This window comes from Tupaia chinensis, unplaced genomic scaffold (assembly GCF_000334495.1).
Source record: "Tupaia chinensis unplaced genomic scaffold, TupChi_1.0 Scaffold000002_1, whole genome shotgun sequence".
In the NCBI taxonomy this organism is placed as follows: domain Eukaryota; kingdom Metazoa; phylum Chordata; class Mammalia; order Scandentia; family Tupaiidae; genus Tupaia; species Tupaia belangeri.
The window spans coordinates 1616863-1640994 of record NW_006159428.1 but is presented as its reverse complement, the minus strand read 5'-3'; the positions used below and the strand labels follow the sequence as shown (position 1 = coordinate 1640994).

The 24132-nt window shown below is 36.6% G+C and overlaps 1 long non-coding RNA gene across 1 annotated transcript; it reads left to right on the top strand.

Moving 5' to 3' along the window:
• Nucleotides 1-715: 715 nt before the first annotated feature.
• On the top strand, nucleotides 716-21485 carry LOC102482856 (uncharacterized). The gene is made up of 4 exons (XR_001370482.1): nucleotides 716-1055; nucleotides 7292-7413; nucleotides 19275-19367; nucleotides 21387-21485. It is a non-coding gene; the product is annotated as an uncharacterized LOC102482856 (long non-coding RNA).
• Nucleotides 21486-24132: the final 2647 nt, after the last annotated feature.

Sequence of the window (24132 nt, the reverse complement as noted above, 5' to 3'; positions counted from 1 at the left end):
TCTCCCCAGTAAGATAATTAAAAATAATTTTTTGAGAGGTTTTTGCTATAGGGCACATGCTCATGCTAGAGAGAAAGAGAGAGACAGAAAGAGAGAAAGCACCCTCAAGGAAGGAAGGCCATGCCACAATCCCTTCACTTCCAGTCTCCTCTTGAGATTTTGGGCAATGCATTCACACATGCCCAGCTTGAGTTTCAGGTGCAGGACTCAAACTGCATCCGACTATGTGGGAGTCCAGCAATTATACCATCTGCTGGTCCCTGAAAATAAGGACTCTTTTTAACAAAACAGATGTAAGTAATGAAAGAGGGGATTCTCAGTATTACCCAAAGGGGAAAAAAAAGTAGGAAAAATATCACAAATACACTTCTATTTTTCAGCTTTTAGTCAGTGCAAGTACAATCAACATATCATTAAATTTATAGTATATTTGCAAATAGCATGTGTGGTACCCATTATATTTCCTTTTTAGAGAACCTATAATTTTCCAAATTTTATCAGTGCTATCAATACAACACTATTTAGACTTCTAAATAATTACTAACAACTCCAGGTATTAATCTTTACACAACTCCTTAGTGAAAGAATTAAGATTCCTGTTAATGAATCACGACTCCTTAGTGAAAGAATTAAGATTCCTGTTAATGAATCATAAACCAGCACTTTCCAGCCAGCAGTGACAACCTCCTCACAAGAGTATGCCTCTTGAAGAGGATCTCCTTCATCCCTCTCCAGAAGAGAAGAGGAAACACAAGAAGTGCCTGGTGCAGCACCCGAATTCCTATGTCATGGTGTGAAATGCCCGGGGTGCTATAAGATCACTGATCTTCCATCATGCACAAACAGTAGCTTTGTGTCTTGGCTGCCCCGCTGTCCTCTCAGCCCACAAGGAGGAAAAGCGAGCCTTACAGAATGATGTTCCTTCAGGAGGAAGCAGCACTAAAGGCACCCTGACTCAAGAGGAGTGAGAAACCATCCCAATGGATGCATTTTGGATGAAAACAAACAAAAACGTAAACAACTACATTCAGCAAGTACACCAAAATCTTAGAGAGGTAAGAAAAAGAATTCCTCAGATTTCACTTGATTTAAACACTCAGTCACTCAGAAGGTAGCAGTGGCAATATACCACTGTGTCTTTGGAGGAAGGGAAGAAGGGAGGCACCAACACCCCTAAGGCCTGGGGAGCAGTAGCAAGAGGCATATGAAGAAACACAGAAAAATCAGAGATCTCCACTTTAACACAATGAATCACAAAAGACAATGGTAAACACTTTTCTAAATTAGTAATAAAAGCACCTAGCTTCACACCTCCTATTTTGACCTTTGGAATACTCTCACCATAGCAACAGTATTAACTTTTAAAATCCAGTGTTATGTCATCTCGTTCCTTCAAACTAAGCTCATTATTAAGAGGATGTAATTATATAAATAATTATGTAATAAAGCAGGCCTTATTTCCATTGGCTTTACATGAAGTCAGAACACTTTACGTTTCTATTACATAAGGTAATTTGTCTTTAATTAAACCAAAAAAAAATTTTTTTTTTTAATATTGTTCTGCTTGGTAGTTTGCTTTGGTTGATTTTTTGGTAAATATTGTATATATAATACTAATTAAAATCTCTAATGCAATTTTAAGAGACTTTTTTGCCTTAGGGCACATGGGCTTGCCAGAGAGACAGAAACAGTGAGAGGGAAAGTGAGAAATCACCCCCTGGCAATGGCCATGCTGCAGTCCCTTCTCCTCCATTCTCCTCCTGGGACCTTGGGCACACAGGCACACATGCCTGGCATGAGTTTCAAGCCACCGGGTCCAGGACTCGAACTGTGCTCAGCCCTTTGGGAGTCCAACAACATAACCGTTACACCATCTGCTGGCCTCCTATAATCTTATTTTATGCACACCAAAGCAATTTTAAAATGGAATAAATTAAAACTTGTATTACGTTGGTATGTTAAATGTGCTATTTTCACATCTCCAGTCAGTGTTTCTAATAATTAAGCCTCTATGGCAACAATTAGAGCAGAAACAAAACTATTACTTGCTATTTACTTAGGGAACCACTAATAGATAATTCTAAAAAGTAATGCTTACTTACGTTTTTATAAGTATCCATTGGCTGACTCAGAACATATATTTTGCTAGTAGATAAATGTTTAACAGCATATATTTTCATCTACAATATTGATTTCCTGTTGGGGTATATATAACATGTAAATATACATTGATATTTTGCTGTTTGTCTCAGACAGTGTCTACTAAATTATGATTATTCATTGTTTTATGATTATTTATTATATATTTCATATACACTCTCAGTGATAAAAATATTTCAATTTTTATTGTGATAAATTATCTTCAATAAAGCCTTCATGTCTATATTCAAAGAGAGAGTCAAATACCATCCTAAAACAAAAGTTTCTGGCAACAATTAATTTGATTCTTCAGCATTTAACTGCATTTTTACAATATTTATCTATGAGTACAGCAAGTGTCGTGGTGGTCCCACTTGGTCAACTGAGGTTCAAGTCCCAGACCTGGCAGTTTCCTTTCTCACTTTCCCTCTTTCTTACTCTGTTTCTCTCTGATCAAATAAAAAATAATAATAATAATAATAAATAAAATAAATAATTCTTTAAATAAAAGAATATGTGTGTGTGTGTATATACATGTATATATATATATATATTTATGTATCCATCCATCTATCCATCCATCTCTGAAAGGCCTAAGAAGTGGGAAGTTCTAGTGCACATAGTCAAGGCAGTGGCAGGAAATGAAAGATATATTAAACAGCCCTCTAACTGTGCTCTACGCTAAAGTAGCACAGGAAATAACGCCTTACAATGAATTTTTTATTATTTAATGTTCAATTCTGAAGCAGAGATATATGTATACATGTAAGCCTGAAATAATATATTATGTAATATATATTTAATATTGAATAACAATATATTACATTACAAATATTATAAAGGTATTAAAAAGTCTGAAATGAGACAGCTCTTCTGTTTATATTTTCATCCAATTCTACTTTTGTTTTTAGCCAACAGCAAGTATTGATCTTATACTATTTAGAAATTAGCAAACTATTTAAAGAAACAAAGAAAAATGGTAGCTCAAGGCTGGTATTAACTTGTTTAAAGAGAGGAAATACTTTTATATATTTTTGATAATTAATAGCCATGAATCAACAGAGTATAATACCCACTCTCCGTGTTAGTGGTTTCACCTTCCACAGTTTCAGTTACCTACAGTCAACCATAGACCAATATTTTGAGGGAAAAAGAGTCTACATTCATATCATTTTTATTATAGCATATTGCTATAATTGCTCTATTCTATTTTTAGTTATTACTATTGATACCATGATGTTCCTAATTTATAAAATGAACTTCATCATGGGTATGTGTATGCAGGAAAATAACCTAGTATGTATATATAAAGGGTTTGTTTTATATACATATATAAAGGTATGGTTTCGGCACACACTGGGACTCTTGAAACATGACCTCATGGATGAGGGGGAATACCTTACATAATAAGTGAAAAGCAGAAGAAATATGATTATCTAGAGAAATGAAAAACTTGGTATCTCAAAGGAAAAGTATGATTAGACATGGAGGGAAATAAAATAGACCAATATCTCCCCCTAAAATTTATACGTTGAGATTCTAACCCCCAGCGAAGGTATTAGAAAGTGAGGCCTTAGGAAACTGATTATATCATGAGGGTAGAGACCATGTCCATAGGATTAGTTTCTTTATGAAAGAGACTTCAAAGTTCTCCTTTTTCCATGCCCCACCCATCATGTGAGAATATAACAAGAGAGAGGAAAAAAACCCTCACCAGACACTGAATGTGTCTGGTGCTTTGATCTCAGACTTCCCAGCATCCAGAATTGTAAGAAATAAATTTTCATCATTTGTCAACAACCTAATTTATAGTATCCTCTTTTCATAATCTATTAGTACTATGATGAAAGGAAAATAATTTTGAGTTTTACTACTTTCAAGCACTAAAAGTTCTCTAAAGGTTGATTCAGCCGAAGTTCAAATTCTCTTCTTATTCAAAAATCATACGTTGAGGTAAGAAGAGAGTAGATGAACATAACAGATGTGTGAGGGGTGAGGTTGCAATTAAAACACAATACTGGGTCGGCCCTGTACCTTAATGTTTAAGAAGCTGGATTCCACATGGCTAACCATGGTTTGAGTCTCAGCTTTGGCTGCCTAAAGAGCACATGTGTATGCATCAAATCCCAGTGAGATGGAGAAATGGAGAGGTGATTGCAGTGTGACCATGTTACATTAGCGGGTGCTTTTTCTCACTCTCTCTCTCTGGTGAGCACACACTCCATGGAACGATTAAAGAATAACAAAATAAAACATTGAATATTCTTTGTGAAGGAGACATTTGAATAAAAATCTGAAAGAAGAACTATTTACTGGTACCAACTAATAGTTGATGATCACTGACTATTTAATGTTATTAAATATGACTTTTATATTCACCGTCACAGTAAATAAAAGACTGTAAGTGGTTAAATATTATTACACTCATTTTTTCTGTGTTTATTGGTAAGCAAGGGAGGGAGGGTTGAAGAAAGAAGAGTACAAGGAGAAATTGAAAATCATAAAAGTAAAACATTTTAAGAACTACGACATCAATCTTTATACAATATTATACATTGATTCTTTAAATTGTTATTTTTCTGTTTTGTATATATTTGAGTAAGTCTACTACTCTTAGACAAATAATGCCCACTTATATTACTTACATGAAAATTTAAGAACACAATGCTTTGTTTCTTGAACTTTAATGAAAACTGTAAATTTCCTAGGAGATAAAGCAGAAGGCAGTACCTTTTTAAATATAGAAAGGAGAAAGATCAGGTCTCAATTTGCCATTTCAATTTCAATAATTAGCTCAAAATTAATATTCGTACTGTATTTCTTCTGTTATTGTTTGAAATTATTATATATCTAGGTACTTCATTTGAAAATGATGCTAATCATTTAAGAAATTCATATATAAAGATTTTTCAATCCAATGTTAAAATAAGAATTCACAAAAGACAATAAATGAAAGGCTTCTGCCTTCTACTTCCGTTCTGTTGTCTGCATACCCAGTGACACTGTGAAGGACAATCACCTTCATTATCCTTCCACAGATAGGAGGGGCACATGTATCTATCTCTGCACAAATACTCCTTGCTAAGAATTCTGTTGCATCTTTGATTATCAATAAAAGTACATGCCAATATGAAAAAGTTCGAAAAAGTATATGTCAATATAAAAGCAGCTACTTCATTTGGATGTCTTATAAAATAGTATATCAAATTACAGATTTGATATACACATCATAGTTTTAAAATCACATCCCCTATTTCATTTTGCAGAGAACCACTAGGAATACTAAGAAAATTTGGCTAACGTCTAATGGCAATTCCACTGAAAACTACCAGATGTCTAGAAGAACATAAAAGATACTTTTATGTCTCTCCTGGTGAGGGCACAGAATTCATGGCTAGGATTAAGCAAAACAAACCCACTCTTCCATCCTGATACCTGGAGGATCAATGGATTACTTCACACAGACGTTTGCTTAGCCAGCAACTGAGACAAAAAGAAAACTGTAACAAAGAGAGAGCAGAGACTGGAGCGGAAAGGGGCTCCGAGCAATGGCTACACGGCCAACTCCCTGTGCTGCTAAGTCATGCTGGGCTCTGTGAGCCACGCCGGAAAACGCTCCTCTCTCTTGCCTGTTTATCAGTTCTCAAATAACACCGAGCTGTGGGTGATGCTGCGGTTTTCATCCCTAGTCACCCAGGAGAAAGCTGCAGCTTTGATCTGTCTTGCACAGAGTACCCAAGCATTTTCTACTGGCCGGTTGACCTCTTCCCTCTCAGCGTGGCTTTCTGTTTCGTTCTCTACTCACAGACTCAGTATCACAAAAGAGAAAATAAGTCAAATTGAAAGTCTGGCCTGGTTATTTGTCTTCTTTCCAGACTTCTATTGTACTTCTAAGGGTTATTTTTCAGTATTGTGGCTAGTGCATGGCATGCCCCCAGCACTTGTGGAGGTAAACAGTCTATTTAAAGTACAAATAAATAAATAAATAAATAATAGTTCTGCTTCAGAAAACATTCCTTAAATGTCCAGTAATGTGGCTGGCAGGTGGTGTGTGGGTTAAAGGCGCTGGATTTTCACATGGCCAATCACGTTTTAAGTCCTGGACCTGGCAGCTTGCTTTCTCGCTTTCCCTTTCTCTCACTCTCTCTGTCTCTATCTGGTCAAATTAAAAAATGATAACAAATGGAATTAGATAAATAAATAAGTGATTATTCAAAAAATGGTCCAGTAATTTCAGGATAATTTTTTTTAATATGTATTTGTATGCATCTGTATCTGCTTTCGCTTTTTACCTTGTTTTCTACCTGTGTGAACAGTACTGTCATCATTCAAGGTAAGAGCCATTTGACCTCTAAAACTCTCACTTAAAGGAAAGATGAGGTTTTAATTTCAATGTGTAAGATGTTTTGTAGGATGGGCACTGCTGGCTGTGAGCTCAAAGACCCCAGGCTGAATGGCTCCAGAAACCAGAACAGAAATTCCATTATCTAAGACCTCACCAATCAAGGATGCCCAAGACGTGATAACTTCTTGAACCAATCCTTGAGCTAATCATGGGCTTGGGACCTCTCCCCTAATTTTGCCCTTAAAAAGGCATATGGGGAACGCCTGGGGGACACTAGGTCTTTTCAGCATGAGCTGCCACTCTCTTGCTTTGCACTTTGCAATTAAACTGTACTTTCCTTCAACAACAAACAAACAAAAAAGGTGGACAATTTTGGTAGCATTAGGAAAAAAAGCCATTGGAAAAAAAAAAAGCAAATGAAAACACACCTCTTCTTACTTTACATAATTGCTCAAACAGCATGATGGGTTTTGCAAGGGGTATACCAAACATTTTACAAATACTAAACTACAATTACTAAATAGTTACAAATTTGTGACTATTTACTAATAGCCTATGGAATTTGTGAAAACTGTTACTCTTTCTTTTAGTCTTATATTGATAAGAGTTATTATAGTGAACAACTTTTTTTGATTCTCCACGATTAAGGACTGTCCAAAAATGCTTAGGGCCATTTGATATGATTAGAGATGACATAAATAATTCTGTGTCTCTCAGATTCTAAAATTTTATTCATTGGAATGCCATATTTTGCTTGAACATATGAACCTATATTATGCTAAGTACTTACAAGGTTATTGTTTCCAGGAATGTTTTGAAGTCAACTGATCTTTTATTCATCAAATATGAGAAGCCAGACACTCAGTGATGCAATCCCACATGGGAAGGTTCCTAGGTCCAAATCCCAGACATCTCCTTGAGCAGACCAGGTACGTACATGACCATAATCTGGGACTGTCTAAAGGCGGGGGTTGGATTGCAGTGGTAAGATCTATTGGGAGTGCTGTCTCTCTCTCTGACTCTGTATCTCTTTCTCCCTCGCTTTCCCTCAGTCAGTTTTAAAAAATGATTCATGTATGCACACATGGTCCTTCTGAGTTGTTTCCAGCCTAGGAAGTAACATAAAATCTTGGAACGAATCTCTCCCCCATGATACAGCCCATTTATTCAGCCTCTTCCATGACCTCGTGTAAAGAAATTAAAGGTCTTCGATATTGTTCCAACCTCACGTGGATGGATCCTTGCCCTGAATAATCCTTTCCTCACATCATGGGATCCAAGACATACCTTAAATTGTATCTAGTGCATAGCTTCCTTCCTTAATCAAATCTTTTATATAGTTCTTGTCATGGGAAACTCTTCCTATGACTCATGCTTTAAAATTATTTTGAACATAATGCTTGTGTCAAACAGTTTAACAATTAATTATTATGTATTGTCAAGTTGCCCAAATTCCACATATTTTCTCAGAAATAATGTGTTTTGGGGCCAGCAGTTAGCGTAATGGCTATGTCACTGAACTCCCACGTAGTCGACTGCAGTTTGAGTCCCAGACCTGGTGGCTTAAATTCACGCCGGGCACGTGTGCGTGCGTGCCCAAGATCCCAGGAGGAGAATGGAGGAGAAGGGATTGCGGCATGACCATCCCCCCTGGGGGGTGATTTCTCGCTTCCTGTCTCTATGTCTCTCTCTGTCTTTCTGGCAAGCGCACACATCCTATAGCGAAAAACCTCTCCAAAAAAAAAAGAAAAAGAAAAAAAAAAGAAATAATGTGTTTTACTGGAATAGAGCAACCATGCCTTGTTTCCCATGTACAGCAAAGTTCATTTTACATTATGTACTTATCCCAAATCTAGGCAAATGGTAAGAACTAATAAAATGTCTGCTTGTTTGAAAAGTATAGAGTTAGTGAAGAAAGGCAGTACTGCTATTAAAAACTTCATGGTCAGGTCACTTATTAAATTTATTTCATTTTATTTTCATTTATTTTATACAATCAACCATTATACATCACTTAGTTTGTAAAGTGAATTTTCCAACATGAATACATTTCACACCAGTCCAGTTGGGGATACTACACATGTTATCATCAACAGAAATAATCCATTTCTGTGTCCCATAAATGTCTTGCCTCTCTATTTTTCTCCTTAAGATCTTTCCTGTCTTTCCTTCCCCCCCCCCCTTCCCAGTTTGTATCCAGTATCCATAACAATTTTCCATTTCTCTATATCCTCTAATCTTTCAGTTTCCACCAGAGTGCAGATAATGCATATACTGTCTCTCCTTCATAGCCTGACTTGTTTCACTCAGCAGTAAATATTCCATATTCATCCACTTTCTATCAAAAGCCAGGGTCTTGTTCTTTATGGTTGAGTAGTATTCCATAGAGTATATGTGCCACGGTTTTTTCAATCCATTCTTCTGTTCATGGAAATTTGGGCTAGTTCTATGTCTTACCAATTGTGAATAATGCTGCAATAAACATAGATGTGCAAGCACTTTTCTGACTAAGTGTTCTCCTGTCCTTTGGGTAGATACCTAGGAGTGGGATTGTTAGATCACGTGGTAGTTCTATTTGTAGATCTTTGAGGAATCTCCACATTGTTTTCCACAGTGGCTGGACCAATTTACGTTCCCACCAGGAATGTAGGAGAGTCCCCCTTTCACCACAGCCCCACCAGCATTTATTGTTTTTTGTTTGTTTGTTTGTTTGTTTGTTGTTGTTGTTTTCTTTAATCTTAGTCATTCTGACTGGGGTTAGGTGGTATTTCATTGTGGTTTTGACCTACATCTCCCTTACAATGAATGATGTTGGACATTTTTTTCATAGGCTTTTTGGCTGTTTGTATGTCTTTCTTAGAGAGTTGTTTCTTTAGCTCATTTTCCCATCTATTAGTTGGGTTAATCTTTTTTTTTTTTTTTTTCTGGTAAACCTCTTGAATTCCCTGTGTATTCTGCTTATCAGTCCCTTATCTGAAGCATAGTTTACAAAAATATTCTATTATAAGGGATGTTGATTCATACCAATTACTATGTCTTTTGCTGTGCAGAAATTTTTAATCTGATGTAATCCCATCTGTCTATTTTTGGGATTATTGACTGCACTTTAGGGGTCTTATTTAAGAAGTCGTTGCCTATCCTAATGTCTCCCAAGTTTCTCCATCTACCAGTAGGTTTAAAGTTTGAGGTCTTAGGTTTAGATCTTTGATCCACTTTGAGTTGATTTTTGTCAATGGTGAGAGGTAGGGGTTCAGAATCATCTTTCTGCAGGTGCATATCCAGTTTTTCCAGCACCATTTGCTTAAAGAGGTCTTCCTTTTTCCACTGGATTCACTGGTACCCTTTGTCAAAAATCATTTGGCTGTATGTTTTGGGGTTTATTTCTGGGGTCTCTATTCTGTTCCATTGGTCCACATATCTGTTTTTGTGCTAATACTATGTTGCTTTTGGTTATCACAGCTTTGTAATATATTTTGGGGTAAGGGAGTGAAATGCCTCCTACTCCACTCATTTTGCAAAGAATGGCTTTATCAATATGGGGTCTTTTATGATTCCAGACAAATTCTATGATTGTCTTCTGTGTAGTATGTCTCTGGTACCTTGATTGCAGTTGCATTAAACATGTAGATTAATTTGGATAGAATTGCCATTTTGATTATATTAATTCTTCTGATCCAGGAACATGGATGTCCTCCACTTTTTTGTGTCATTTTCAATTTCTTTTTTTGCTTTTTAATTTTTTTTGGGGGGGTGGAGAGGTTTTTGCTGTAGGGTGTGTGCGCTCACCAGAATGACAGAGAGAGACAGAGAGACAGAAAGTGAGAAATAATCCCCCCTCCCCCCAGGAGGATGGCTATGCTGCAATCTCTTCTCCTCCATTCTCTTCTCTGGATCTTGGGCATACACGCACATGCACCGCCCGGTGTGAGTTTAAGCCACCGGGTCCAGCACTCAAACTGCGGTTGACTACATGGGAGTCCAGCAACACAGCTATTACGCCAACTACTTATCCCAAAAAGCTTCTCACAGTTTTCCTTGTGGAGCTCTTTGACTTCTTTGGTTAGATGTATTCCTAAGTATCTTGTACATTTTGTGGTTATAGTAAATGGAATTACTTGCTTCGGTTCTATCTCAATTTGCTTGTTGTTAGTATATAGAAATGCTATAGATTTTTGTATGTTGATTTTGTATCCTGAAAGTTTTATTATTTATTATTTCCAGGAGTTTGTATGTGTGTGTGTGTGTATGTGTGTGTGTGAGTATGTGTGTGTGTGAGTATGTGTGTGTGTGAGTATGTGTGTGTGTGTGTGGATGCTATTGGGTCTTCTATGTATACAATCATGTTATCTGCAAATAGGAATAATTTCACCTGTTCTTTTCCTATTCAAATGACTTTTATTTTATTCTCTTTTCTGATTGCATTGGCTAAGGTTTCCAGCACCATATTGAAAAGGAGTGGAGAAACTGGGTATCCTGGTCTTGTACAGCTTTCCCCTATTCAGAATAATGTTAACTATGTTGTTTTTATTTTTCATAAATAGCTTGTATTGTTTTGAGAAATGACTCTTTTATGCAGATGCAGATTTTACTGAGAGTCTTAATCATGAAGGAATGTTGGATTTTATCATATGCTTTTTCTGTATCAATTGATAAGATCATATGGCTTTAAAATTCTAATTTTATCTTTCATAGAGTGCCTACTCAAGAACCCTGCCATTTATTAAAAATCTATTTCTCAGAATAATTGCAGATGAAGTTGTATATAAGTGACATTGTACTCAGTTGTTCTGGGAAATGCTTACTATTTTCAAATAATGCAATTCACATTTCTGGTGCATAACAGAATTTTTAAAAGCTAATGTCAAACATTGTTTATGAAATACTGCTTTGTTCTGAAGAAAAGTTGATGTTCAACTAGAAACAAACTTGTCCCACTTGGTCTCCATTAACAGCCCTTACCCAAATATTACTCAATTTCTAGAAAAGATTAAGCAGGTATCATACTCTACAGTAAATTAAATGTTTTAATGGAGCATTTCACAATCTGCTCATAAATTATTGTTTCATATTCCAAAGATAAAATAAATCTATTACTCAAAAAAATTGTTTTGAACAAAGACAGAAATTCTGGTTTTTGTTTGTTCTTGTGTGATTGCTTCTTGAAAAAAATCTGTGTATACACTCAGATATCTAATAAATTTGTGACAATTCAATTACTTAATTGGATCAAATTTTTTGATACGCTAGCATATTGATTGTGCAGGTCGCTTTAATATCCATTCTTATAGCAACCTCTAATTTTTTCTTATATTTACCTTTTTGTAATATTTATTGTTTTATGTATAAAATTGGTTAGATATATCTAAAATTAATTGACAGAGGGCGTGTGCACTCACCAGAGAGATACAGAGAGATAGAGTGTGTGAGAGAAAGAGAAAGCGCTTCCCATCCCCACAGTGAGGCATGGTATCGCTGCAATTCCTTTGCTTCCATTTCTCCATCCTGTCAGGATCTGGGGCATGCAGCACAGGTGTCTGGTGTATTGGTGTATTTTTCAGGCCTCTGAGGCCAGGATTCAAACCACAGTCGACCATGTGTAATCAGCTCCCTTAAGAACTAGGCTACTGGCCAGCCTAGTTTTCATATTACTATTTTGCCAGGGGGTGTAAGCACTCACTAGAGAGAGAAATGGAGAGATAAATAGAGGGAGGGAATAGAAATGCAACAATCCCATCTCCTCCATCTCTTCCTCCATTCAAGATTTTGGGCACTTACACACATATACCCTGCATGTCTTTCCAGACACCAGGTTCAGGACTTAAACCATGCAGCTGGCCATGTGAGACCCAGCACCTTAGTCAACACACCTCTGGCTGGCCCTATAATTAGTTTCAAAATGATTCTTTTTCACATTAAGGCCTACAACTCATACTCCTTATGTTTACCTTCGCATTGTCAGTGCTCAAAAATTATCCAATCAAAATAGATTCTCAATAAGCATTCATGGAAAATAAATGAAAAGAGAAATTTTGGTTTTAGCTCCAACTGTAAAGAGCTTAGAAGTATCACTGTCATCCTGAGAACAAACAAAAAGGTACAGAAACTTTAAGTTAATGACTTTGGAAACCCGTCAAAAAACTGAGGTCACAGGAAAAATTGCCACCCCAGAGGAGATATGCACACACAGCATAATGCACATCCAACTGAAGAGAGGCCATTGAAGTCATTAGCTCACAGGGATATTTAAATGACAACTTTGATAATTTTCTTGATTTTTTAATGAAAATAAAAATCTTCTAGGAGATACTTTCTTATTGGGGAGAGGATGGTGGTGTTTTTCTTCCAGGACTCACTAAGTTTTCACAGTGAGGATCCAAGACTCTCCTGTTGGCCCAGGGAAGGTAGAAGAAGTGCAGCTATTATGGAATACAGACAAAATCTTGTTCATAACAAAATGACTTCACCACAACAGAGTTCTGAAAAGGTATCTCAACTAGGGGAAGGGAATCCCTTCCCATTCCAACCCTCCAGTCTTTCCATTTCACTTAAGAAGGGGAAAATAAAGTAGAAAGGAAGACAAAGGGAAGGGAAAGATAAGGAAGGGAAGGAAAAGAAAAGAAGAAAAAATGAAAAGGAAACCTAGAACATAGTCTCAAAAAAATACATCTGAAATAGTGCAGGATCAGTACTTGTAAGGGCTACAACCCCGAGACACAGGCTCACTAAATCAGAGTATCTCTCTCATCCTATCATCTCACCCACAAGTCTCCAGTATAATAACTACATTATAGCATTCTTTCTGAGCAGCAACATATAGCAAACATATAGCAAAGTCTCAAGAATGGAGATCAAAACAAAAGCATTAGTGGTAGGAAACAGGTTTCTCATGCTTGTGAGAAGTTCTAATCCAGCAAGGGGGAAAAGTCAGGTAGATTATAACACAAAGGATATAATAAATATTCACCAGAACACTGATGCACTTGATTTAATAAATAAGTAAAGGGAATAGAGATAATCTCCTTTGCAGAGTTTCACAAATAATCTAGGTAGATGACCCTCAAAGAAGTGGAACATAAGTACTCAACCCACCCAAGCCTTAAGTGCAAATTGCACATAGCAACTTCCTTTAAAAGGCAATGGTGAATAGGACAGGGATGAGTGCACTTACATTGCAGAAATTAGACATACATTTTCAGCCAGATGATTGATGCTAATATCAATTTTTAAGGACTGAGAACACAAGTGATAGACTGAAAAAAAACAATGTACATACCATACCATTTAAAAGTCAATAAATACTTTCAAAATATCCCCTTTGTAAAAATGAGTCAAAGAAGATATGTGATTAGCAAATAACCATATGATAAGATGCTTAACACCATGATTAATGGGAAATTCAGTGAGATACACACCTATTAGAACAGCTGTATTAGATGTACTGACCATATCAAGTTTTAGAAAGAAGGTGAAGAAACTGAAACCCTCATACATTGTTGGTAGGAATACAAATGCTACAAACAATTTTTGGTAGTTTATTAAGAAAATAAATATACACTGAACGTATTAAACAACCAGCAATTATACTTCTAGGTACTTAACTAAGAGGGATGAAATGAACTGATGTGGTTAGGGAGACAAACCACCCAACAAGCCCAACACTGGAATTCCCAGGGGTACTTCAAAGGTAGCAGACCTTCAGGAAGGGTATACTATTACACTGTACAGCTTGCATAAGCAACACGAGGAATGATTAAGGCATTGCTCAATGGCTGGGATCACACATCCTGTGATTGGTAAAGCTTAGCCTAGCCAGCATTAAGTTCTGCAATCACTGTAAAATGACAGAAGGCAAGGTAAAACTTCTGGAAAATGAATCGTTATCGATGACTTCACAGGTTTTAGTATGTGATCAGTATTTGTCCCTACAGAGTCTAATTTGCTATACTTAATGATCAAGTCATTAATATGCTTATTTTCTCCATTCTTCTCTTCAGTTTTGTAATGAAGTATCAACCACATTTTTTTTTAATTGTCAGAGAGCACGTGCACTTACGTGCACTCACGGTAAAAATCTCACAATAGGGCATGGTTACACTGCAATCCTTTTCCCTCCACTTCTCTATCCTGTAAGAATTTTGGACACATCCACACCTACATGCCCAGTGTCTTTTTTTTTTTAGAGAGATTTTCACTGTAGGGCGCGTGCGCTCGCCAGACAGACAGAGAGAGACATAGAGACAGAAAGCGAGAAATCACCCCCCAGGGGGGGATGGTCACGCCGCAATCCCTTCTCCTCCATTCTCTTCTCGGGATCTTGGGCACGCACGCACACGCGCCCGGCGTGAGTTTTAAGCCACCGGGTCCAGGACACGAACTGCGGTCGACTACGTGGGAGTCCAGCGACATAGCCATTACGCTAACTGCTGGTTCCCCCCAGTGTCTTTTTTAAACACCTAGAGCCAGGATTCAAATCACTGTCAGTCACATGAGGTATGGCTTCCAATGCGTAGTACTTAATTACTGTGCTCAAGAGCAGCCCTCGACTGAGTTTTTAATAACATTTTATTTTAGAATAAGAAAATAATAATTTTAAACTAACATAAAAATTCGGAAGAGAGTATAGGGTTCTCATACATGCTACACCCAGATGTTCCTCATGTTAATATCTATGCTAGTATACATGTCAGATATAATGAACCCATATTGATATATTATTATGGTAACTGAAGTCCATACTTCATTCTTGTTTCTGCGGGTTTTTAACTAATAATTATTTTTAATGTTTTCTTTTAATCTAATATCCGTTTTTAATGTTTTAAAATCAGAGTTCCATGCAGGATGTCATTACCCTTAGTAGCAATATCTACTTCACTCCTGAAACTGTTAAGTGTCTCAAATTTTCTTTGTTTTGATGAAGGTGACATTTTTAAGGAGTACTGATCTGTTACTGTACAATCTTTTACTTGTGACTTGTTGATATTTTTCTGTTGTTAGACCAGGGCTTTGGGTTTTTCTGAGGAAGACCACGTAAGTATTGTGCCATTCTGACCACATCATGTAAGGCATGTAAGGTATATACTACCCGTGAGAACTCTGCTTAATGCAAAGTCACCGTTTTTTCCTGGGTTTTTTTTTGGAAATTATATATTTGCAGGTTTCATAACTAGTTATCGTCCATTTTTGTTAAGTTTTTATGTGGTGTAAGGTATAAATCAAAGTTTATTATTTACATAGAGATATCTAATTTTTCTAACACCGTTTGTTAACAACCTCTGTATTCTACCCTGGGGACTGTTCCTCTTTTGTCAAAAATCAATTTTCAGACAGACCTTGTAACCCAGCGGCTAAAGGAGCCAGAGCCCGCGTGGCCAACTAGCGTTCAAATCCTGGCTCCCGCAGCTTTAAAAACATACGAGGTACATGTGCGTGCATGTCCAGAATCCTGACACAATGGAGAGATGGAGGCCAAGGGCTCACCGTGTGACTACACCACATGTGAGGTGGGGGGGCTTTCTTCCTCTTTCTCTCTGGTGAACACACGTGCTCTCTCATAATTAAAAATAAATCAGTTTGGGGATAGCAGGTGGCATGGGGATTAAGGCGCTAGATTTCCACATGGCCAACTGCAGTACGCGTCCCAAACCTGGCAGCTTGCTTCCTTACTTTCCTCCTCTCTCTCTCCCCTCTCTCATCTCTCTCTGGTGAGTGAACATGATCTATAGTAGATTTAAAACTAATAGTGATAATAAATAAAATTAAGTAAATATTTTCTTAAAAGATAGTTTCTGGGCCAGCAAGTGGCATGGTAGTTAAGGGTGCTGGACTCCCACTTGACAAACTGGTTCAAATCCCGGACCTGGCAGCTTGCTTTCTCACTTTCTCTCTTGCTCTGTCCTTCTCTGGTCATAATAAAATAAATGTTAAAAAAAAGTCAGTTTCTATATGTTTGTGGGTTCATATATGGACTTGATATGATCCCATTGACCTGTAGCTTCTTAAGTCTCTAAATCAGGCAGAATTATAATTCTGATTTTGTTTTTCTTTTTCAAAGTTGTTTGGGCTACTCTAAGTATTAATAGTTTGTATTTTTTCATGAATTTTAAAATAATTTTTTCACTTTTTACATAAAACTTGATGGGAGTTTACTAAAAGTATGTTGAAGGCCTAGAAAAATTGAGGGAAACTGATATTTCACAGTAATGAATCTTGTAACTTATAAAAATAATATTTTGTTTCATTTATTTAGGTCTCCTTTATTTTATCTTAACTATGTTTTATGGTGTTCAATAGGCATATATTTTACCCTGTTGTACATGTGCCTGTATATGTGTGCGTGTGTATTTATCACTAAGTATTTTACATTTCTTTATGCTCTTTTTTTAAAATTTTAATTATTCATTCATTTATTTTAATTTGATGAGAGAGAGAGAGAAAGTGACAAAGCTAGCTAGCCACCAGGTCCAGGACTCAAACCTTGGTTGGCCATGTGGGAGTGTCCAGCACCCCAACCACCAAGCCACCTGCCGATCCCTCTTTATGTTCTTTCACACACATGTTCTCAGCATGAGTTTTAAGCCACTGGCTCCAGGACTCAAATCACAGTCGACTGCATGGGAATCCAGTGACATAACCATTATACCATCTGCTGGTCGCTGGCTTTTGCATATTAATACAGCAGCCTTGCTAATCTACTGAACAGTTTCAGCAGTTTTAATTAATTAATTAATTAATTTACTTATTTTGAAAAGTCCATCAGATTTTCCTACATAAATGACTGTATAAGAAGAGAAAATAGAAAAATAAGGCAATTTGTGTGTGTGTTTTCCCAATCTAGATGTCTTTTGTTTGTTTTCTTGCCTATTGCCTTGGTAAAACCTCCAATCTAGTTGAAGCAAGTAGTATAACCGAACATCCTTGTCTCTTTTCTGATCACAGACAGAAAGCATTCACTCTTTTACCAATATGTGAGATGTTAGTTTTAGGATTCATATAGATGCTCTTAATTGAGACAGACAAGTTCGTTTTTATTACTAGTTTTCTGATCATTTTTATGAGAAATGTGTGTTGTATTTAGTAAACTGCCTTTTCTGTCTCTAGTGAGTTAATTGTATAACTTTTTTGTTGATAGCAAAATGAATTACATTGATTGATTTTTTTCGAATATTAAATGAAACTTTCTCAATAAATCCTATTGGCTGTCATTCATTATTCTTTTCTATATGTTGTTTAATTGTTTTGCTAAAATTCTATTTAGATTTTTATACTTATGTTCATAGAGGATATTAGTCTAGAGGTTTTTTGTGATGTCTTGGTAAGGTTTTGGTATCAGGGTAATGCTGTTCTCATAAAATGATTTGGGATGTGTAAGAAGGGAAAAAAGCAATCAATCCCATCAAGATTTAAGAAGTAATTGCAAATATATTCATTAAGGAAGACATACATTCTAATTGTCTTTAGTAGAAGGTTAAAATTGCCTTTTTCCAAAGAAATATTTTTTGAGTTTATTTCTCACTAAAATACCTGTCTAGAAATTTCACTTATTTTTTTATTTTGAAAAAACCTATTATTCATCCAGTACTTATGCTTTGTTTTTATCAGCCAATTACATGCAAACTAGTAAATATAGCATCACACTACTATAAAACTAGAAAACACTAAAACACATCCAACTCTCCTAGGTATTTGTTATGTAGAGCCCCATTACTAGTGAATCCAGGGTGGACTTTATATTGAGTGTGACAAAAAAAAACTCCGAATTGAGCCAAGGAAAAACTGAAGCTAGTTTGTTTCCAGTAAATGTTTATTCAGTTTATTAAAGGTCAACTTCTAATCATACAGGAAAACCTCTGTATGTAAATCTTGAAAAGTATCATACAGTCTCGAAGAAAGATTATGCTAGGAGCCAGCCCTGACACAGTGATTAGGGGAGCCTTAGCCCATATGGTCAACTGTGTTTCAACTCCTGGCTCCAGCAGCTGAAAAACACGCTCTGTGTGTGTGTGTGTGTGTGTGTGTGTGTGTGAGCTGAAACCAGAAGTTAATCACTCTCATGGCTTTTTATGAGGTCTCTTTTCTTCCTTTTGACTTATAAATTGTATCCAATAAATTCATTCTCTTTACCCATTTATTTAAATATCTGTTCACTGGTACCTCAAACAGGATACAATAATCATTTGAGCTCATAAAAGATGACAGAAATTTAATCCAATTTTTTTTTTTTTTAGCTTACAAACATTGAGAAACCTAGGAACCCTGAGTCCTTAGTCTCATCACCTCAATGGCTGGTTTTGTCAGGGTTTTATCCCTTCTTTGGAACTGGACATCAGAGAGGAGCCGCATCCCCTGAACAAAGCAGATTACCCATCTTCTGTCCACTGATATCTTAGTATCAGACTTCTTTCATCTACTAATACATTATTTTTCCAAGCCATTGGTGCCATTTTGTAGTTAATAGTGGATATTTCAATTTATGATATCCTTGTAAATCCTCTACGGACCCTGTTAAAAATTTCTTTTTTATAACCCACCCCATAGTGATTTCATTTCGTAAATTTCAAGTGCAGCCCAAAAATATGAAGTTTCACAACCATCAATGGTGATTCCAATGTAGCACATCCTCAGAAAATGCATTGATAAAAGGGAGTTATACCATTTCTCACATGAATATGTTATAATTTTCTTATCGTTTTGGTGTAGTAGACACTAACAACTTAAAGAACTTCTGTAGAAAGCCACTTACACTCCGTTTTTGTTGTATTACTATAACTCTTAAGGCCTTGCCTCATTTCAGGACCTGGAGGGAGCAAGTCCCCACAAGTGTACAGATTGTATTTCGTATGAGAACACCTGAACATCTCTCAGCTGAACAAACACTTTGGGCCTGGTATGTATGTCCACTGTGAGGCAATATCATTTTCTGCACTTGTTCCTCTTTTTTAGACTTTTCTTTTACAAATATGTATTCTAAATTCTACCCATTTTTGAGATTTTTCTGACTACTATGACCTAAAAGAAATTCCCATGTGATTTCTAAGATGCTAGAAACCAGAAAAATTCTATCATATTTAAATTGACGTTGTAAAGATCAATCACCTTGATCCAAACATCTACAAACCTGGAGATGGGAAAGATTAAACAAATTAGTTCATGTAACCTATTTTATTAGAGGCGTCTCTGGGTTATCTTCTAATTGCTGATGCAATGCCCTCTTGAGCAAACCACCTTTACTAACAGTAGTTCATATTTAGTATTAAACAAGGTCTTTCATGTTTTTTGCTTTTTCCCCTTCCTGACTTATATCTTAAATCAGTTTGTAAGTGGCTTCAGACCACAATCAAAACTTCTTTTGTAGTCCCCTCAGAACTGACTGGCACTCGGCGATTACTCCCAAATGGTATATATTATACTGCATTATGTTTTCTTTTCACTCTTTCTTCCTAATACACACAATACACATTTACGAGCAGAAAAAAGAAAGTCAATTATTTAGAAATAAGAGAAAGAGCAAGAGTAAGAGAGAGAGCAAGAAAAAGCAATCAGACCAAGCTAAGCAGGTTGCCTTGGTAACACTACCTTAAAGACTGTTGCTCCTTAAAGAGCCTGACACTTCTCCGAAATTCAGAACACAGAGCACCATCTAGTGGTTTCAATTTAAATTCAAATAACTCACAGTTGCAGTCCAATTTCTAATAAAAATTACAATGAGCTGTTTATTGTTGTCATTCATGTGTTTGTTTCAGGTAGTGTAGGAGCCATTGCTCCAGTTCTGAAATACACATGTATAATTTCAGTAATAGACTAAGGAATTACTTGTGTGCATGTGTGAAATGCAGATTTGAAAGAGCTCTAAGAGGTTTTTCAGGGTTAAAAAAACTATTTGTAGCAAAACTAATCATATGGCATTTATTTTAAAGTCTTGAATATGTGGACTCTAAAAATTACGAGTATGCATAAAATATGTAAAATTTTAAGTATATGAAACAACACACAGAGCTCTATTTAGGAACTCATTTTGACCAGTTTTCACCACAGAAAGCCAGAGTGGAAGGAAGGACTGAAGAAAGAAAATAGAAAAAGAACTTTGTGGAAATCTGGGTGCACTTTCAAGGGAAACAAAAATTAAACAGTATAACTTTTTTTCTTAATTAATTCTTATTTTTTTTATGCCAGTAATACTCAGTCTACTCTGGTTACCAGCCATCTAATTAATGTAAAAATGAAACATTATACTCAAAACAAAAGAAAAATCATATTCCAAAGATGTACTCACAATAGCCAAGGCAATTCACTCAATATGTTGGATTTGAGCACAATGCCTTGTTTGTGAAGTTACATAAATTATGTATATCCCAACAGAATAAAATCTTTTTAAAGCATCTAGATAAAATTTTTCAAATTTTATATTTTGTGCTTTTACAGAAAACTTTCTTCCCCAAATCTGTGTCATTTGTACCCAGGGGCACAAACTAGAGAAACACTAACAAGAGCTGGGAGAAAACAGGTATGCAACGCTCATTTTCGTAAACATCAAGACTCAAATAAGTTGATACGTTTGGGCAATTTCCCTTATCGTTTCCTCTCTTTGAAACATGCATTTTACTTCTCATGTCCAGTATCACTCACTCCTACTTGTCCCACAAGACTTAGTATCACTTGTATTCTATAACCCAGACAGCTGGCCATGTGCGATCCAACCACCTTAACCTCCACATCATCTACTGGCTCCAGAAAGAAGTGGTTTCTTTTCATTAATTAATTTATTTGTTTATTATTTTTGATTTTTTCAAAGTGTGCATGCACTCATCTCTAGAGATAGACAGGGAGAGGCAGAAGGCAAAAGCACCTCCCAATGGAGCGTGGTCACATCACAATCCCTTCTCTTCTATTTCCTCCTCCTTTCTAGATTTTGGGCACACATGTGACAGACAGCATGTCTTTCAATACGGGACTCAAAGCATGTGGTCAGCCAGCCAGTGTCTTGCTATGTTGTGTTCCTCCTTCACAAGCCTCCCATGTTCCTGGAACCAAGGTATGTGTACCATCATGACCTGCTTTTAGGGAAGCTCAGGAATCAAACCTTGGCCTTTTATGGGGACTCAAGAGAAGCATCAATCAATGTGTGCTGATGCAGCTGGGTCATGTGTTACAGTTTTAAAAGCCAAATACAGAAATAGTGTAGAAGGGGTTGGTATTCAGATGTTCAGTTGCCACTTCTCTCCTCAGGCTAAATTTTGCTAAGGGTTGCCTGGCACCTAACTAGCTCCTGTGGTTTAGTTTCTTTCATCACAAGGCCCTACGGAACAGAGAAGAAAATTAAACGAAGGAGAACCCACAGGTCCAGTAAGTAGCCCCTCCTATATATCTTCAGCATGTGGGCCACCAAACATAAGAAAATGCTCGGAATAAGACATTTCAAATTATACTTTTAGAAATATGAACTGAAATCTGGAACTGCTACATGTTACTGAGATGTCTGGTCTCTCAATTTTATAATACGTGGACTTAGCTAAGTTACACTGCCACTGAAGCCCAGGACAACCAGGTTAACAACATTGTTTAGGTTTCTTTTTTCAGGGAGAGTTTCCTAAGCTATACTAAATATGTTTCTTTCTTGGCATAGCTTCTTTTATTGAAAACGATAGTGGCCAGTAGGTGGTGTAGTAGTTAAGACACTAGACTGGCCAGCTGGGGTTCAAGTTCCAGATCCAGTGGTTTGAAACTCACACTAGGCACATGTGTGTGAATGCCCAAATCCCAAAAGGGAAATGAAGGGAATGTGGCATGGCCATCCCCCGCTGGGGAGTGATTTATCACTTTCCCTCTCACCATCTCTCTGTCTCTCCAGTGAGTGTACGTCCCCTGTGACAAAAATCTTAGCAAAATAAATGAAAGGAGAAATGGATATTAGCGCTAACTGTCCTAATGTCTCAGAATGTTAACTTGTGGGTACTAAGCTTGTTTATCCTGATAGAGTTTCACCTTCTTTTAGAACAAGGTCTGTGTTTTATATGTTTTTTCATAAAAATATGATCACACCTATAAACTAAACTACTCATTTTTAAAAGAATTAACATTAAGGACTATGCTCAAGCCATTCATAGACTAATTAACAGGAATAGTGTATTGACTACAGTTGAATGACTATCTCCTGAAACCACTAACTCAGAATGGAATCAAAAAGTTGTTTGGTTTTTTTCAAAGTGCTATTTATAGGTCCCCCAGGTGGCATGGTGGTTAAAGTAACTGGATCCCACATGGCAGATACTGTTGTTTGAGTCCTAGACTGAGCAGCTTGAGAAGCAAATAGGTGTGTGTGTGTGCATGCCCCAAATTCTGAGGAGACTGAAGAGAAGGGGTGTGGTTCTCACTGTTACTCGCTCTGCCCCTCTCTGGTCAAGTTAAAAATAAATAAATAAATAAATAAAGTTAAATAAAATAATTCTTTTTTTTTTTTTTCTTGAGAGGTTGTCACAGGCTGCGTGCGCTCGCCAGACAGGCAGAGAGAGACAGAGAGACAGAAACCGAGAAATCACCCGCCAGGGGGGATGGCCACACTGCAATCCCTTCTCCTCCATTCTCCTCTTGGGATCTTGGGCACACACGCACACGCGCCCGGCCTGGGGTTTAAGCCACCGGGTCCGGGACACGAACCGCGTTCGACCACGTGGGAGTCCAGCGACATAGCCGTTACACTAACTGCTGGTCCCAATAAAATAATTCTTTATAAAAAAGACTTAATTGATTTATTGAACTTGGCTTTTCAGAGCATTAGGGTGATAAATGTTATTCTATGTAGCCATCAGATCATTTTTTAAATAATTAACCTAAAGAAAAATAATTCTCATTATTACTCAACCATTTGTAACAATCTTAACAATAATATATTTAGAGCATATTTACATTTGATGATAATGCTATAAAAAATAATGGTAATATTATGTGAACTCTTAATACTTACTAGGTTGTGCTAAGATCTATGTGATCATTGTAGTAATTCTATTAAAATCCCTGAGAATGTAAGTATATTTTGTATATAGAAGAAGAATTCATTTTTCCCACAATAAATAATTATCTGCTATGCACCAGAACTTTTAGAGGGCTAGAGATTTTGCAGTGATTAAGTTGTACTACTTTTTTCCATGGAGTTTGCGTTGTGTAGGGGAGGGCAGACAATAAGCAAAGACAAATCAAAAAGAAAAATAACAGAGACAAATATTATATAAAGAATCACACTATGCCATTAATGATTCACAACTGGTTGACCAAAGAGGAAGACCTCTTTGAAAAAGTAATATTTAAACAGAGTTATGAATGTCTGGATATTTTTTGTCTTCCACAAAAAAACAGAAGACATTTTGTTTCCATGTTTATATAACTTCGGGCAAGAGTTGCACATATTTATATTGTGTATACCTTTTCTTCTCCTTCTGTCTGCATCCTTCTGGACAAAAGAAGACCTGAAAAAATCAGGAGTAAGATCATTCCAGAAAGAAACAAGAGGAGGATGTGAGAAAGACTGAATATTGCACCTCTGAAGAGGAGACGAAAGGCCAATGTGGCTGAATCAGGTGAAGGGAAAAGGGAAGTAGGAGGACAAAGAAATAGGCAGAGACTACTCATTTAGGGCTTTAAACTCCAGCTGAAGTCTT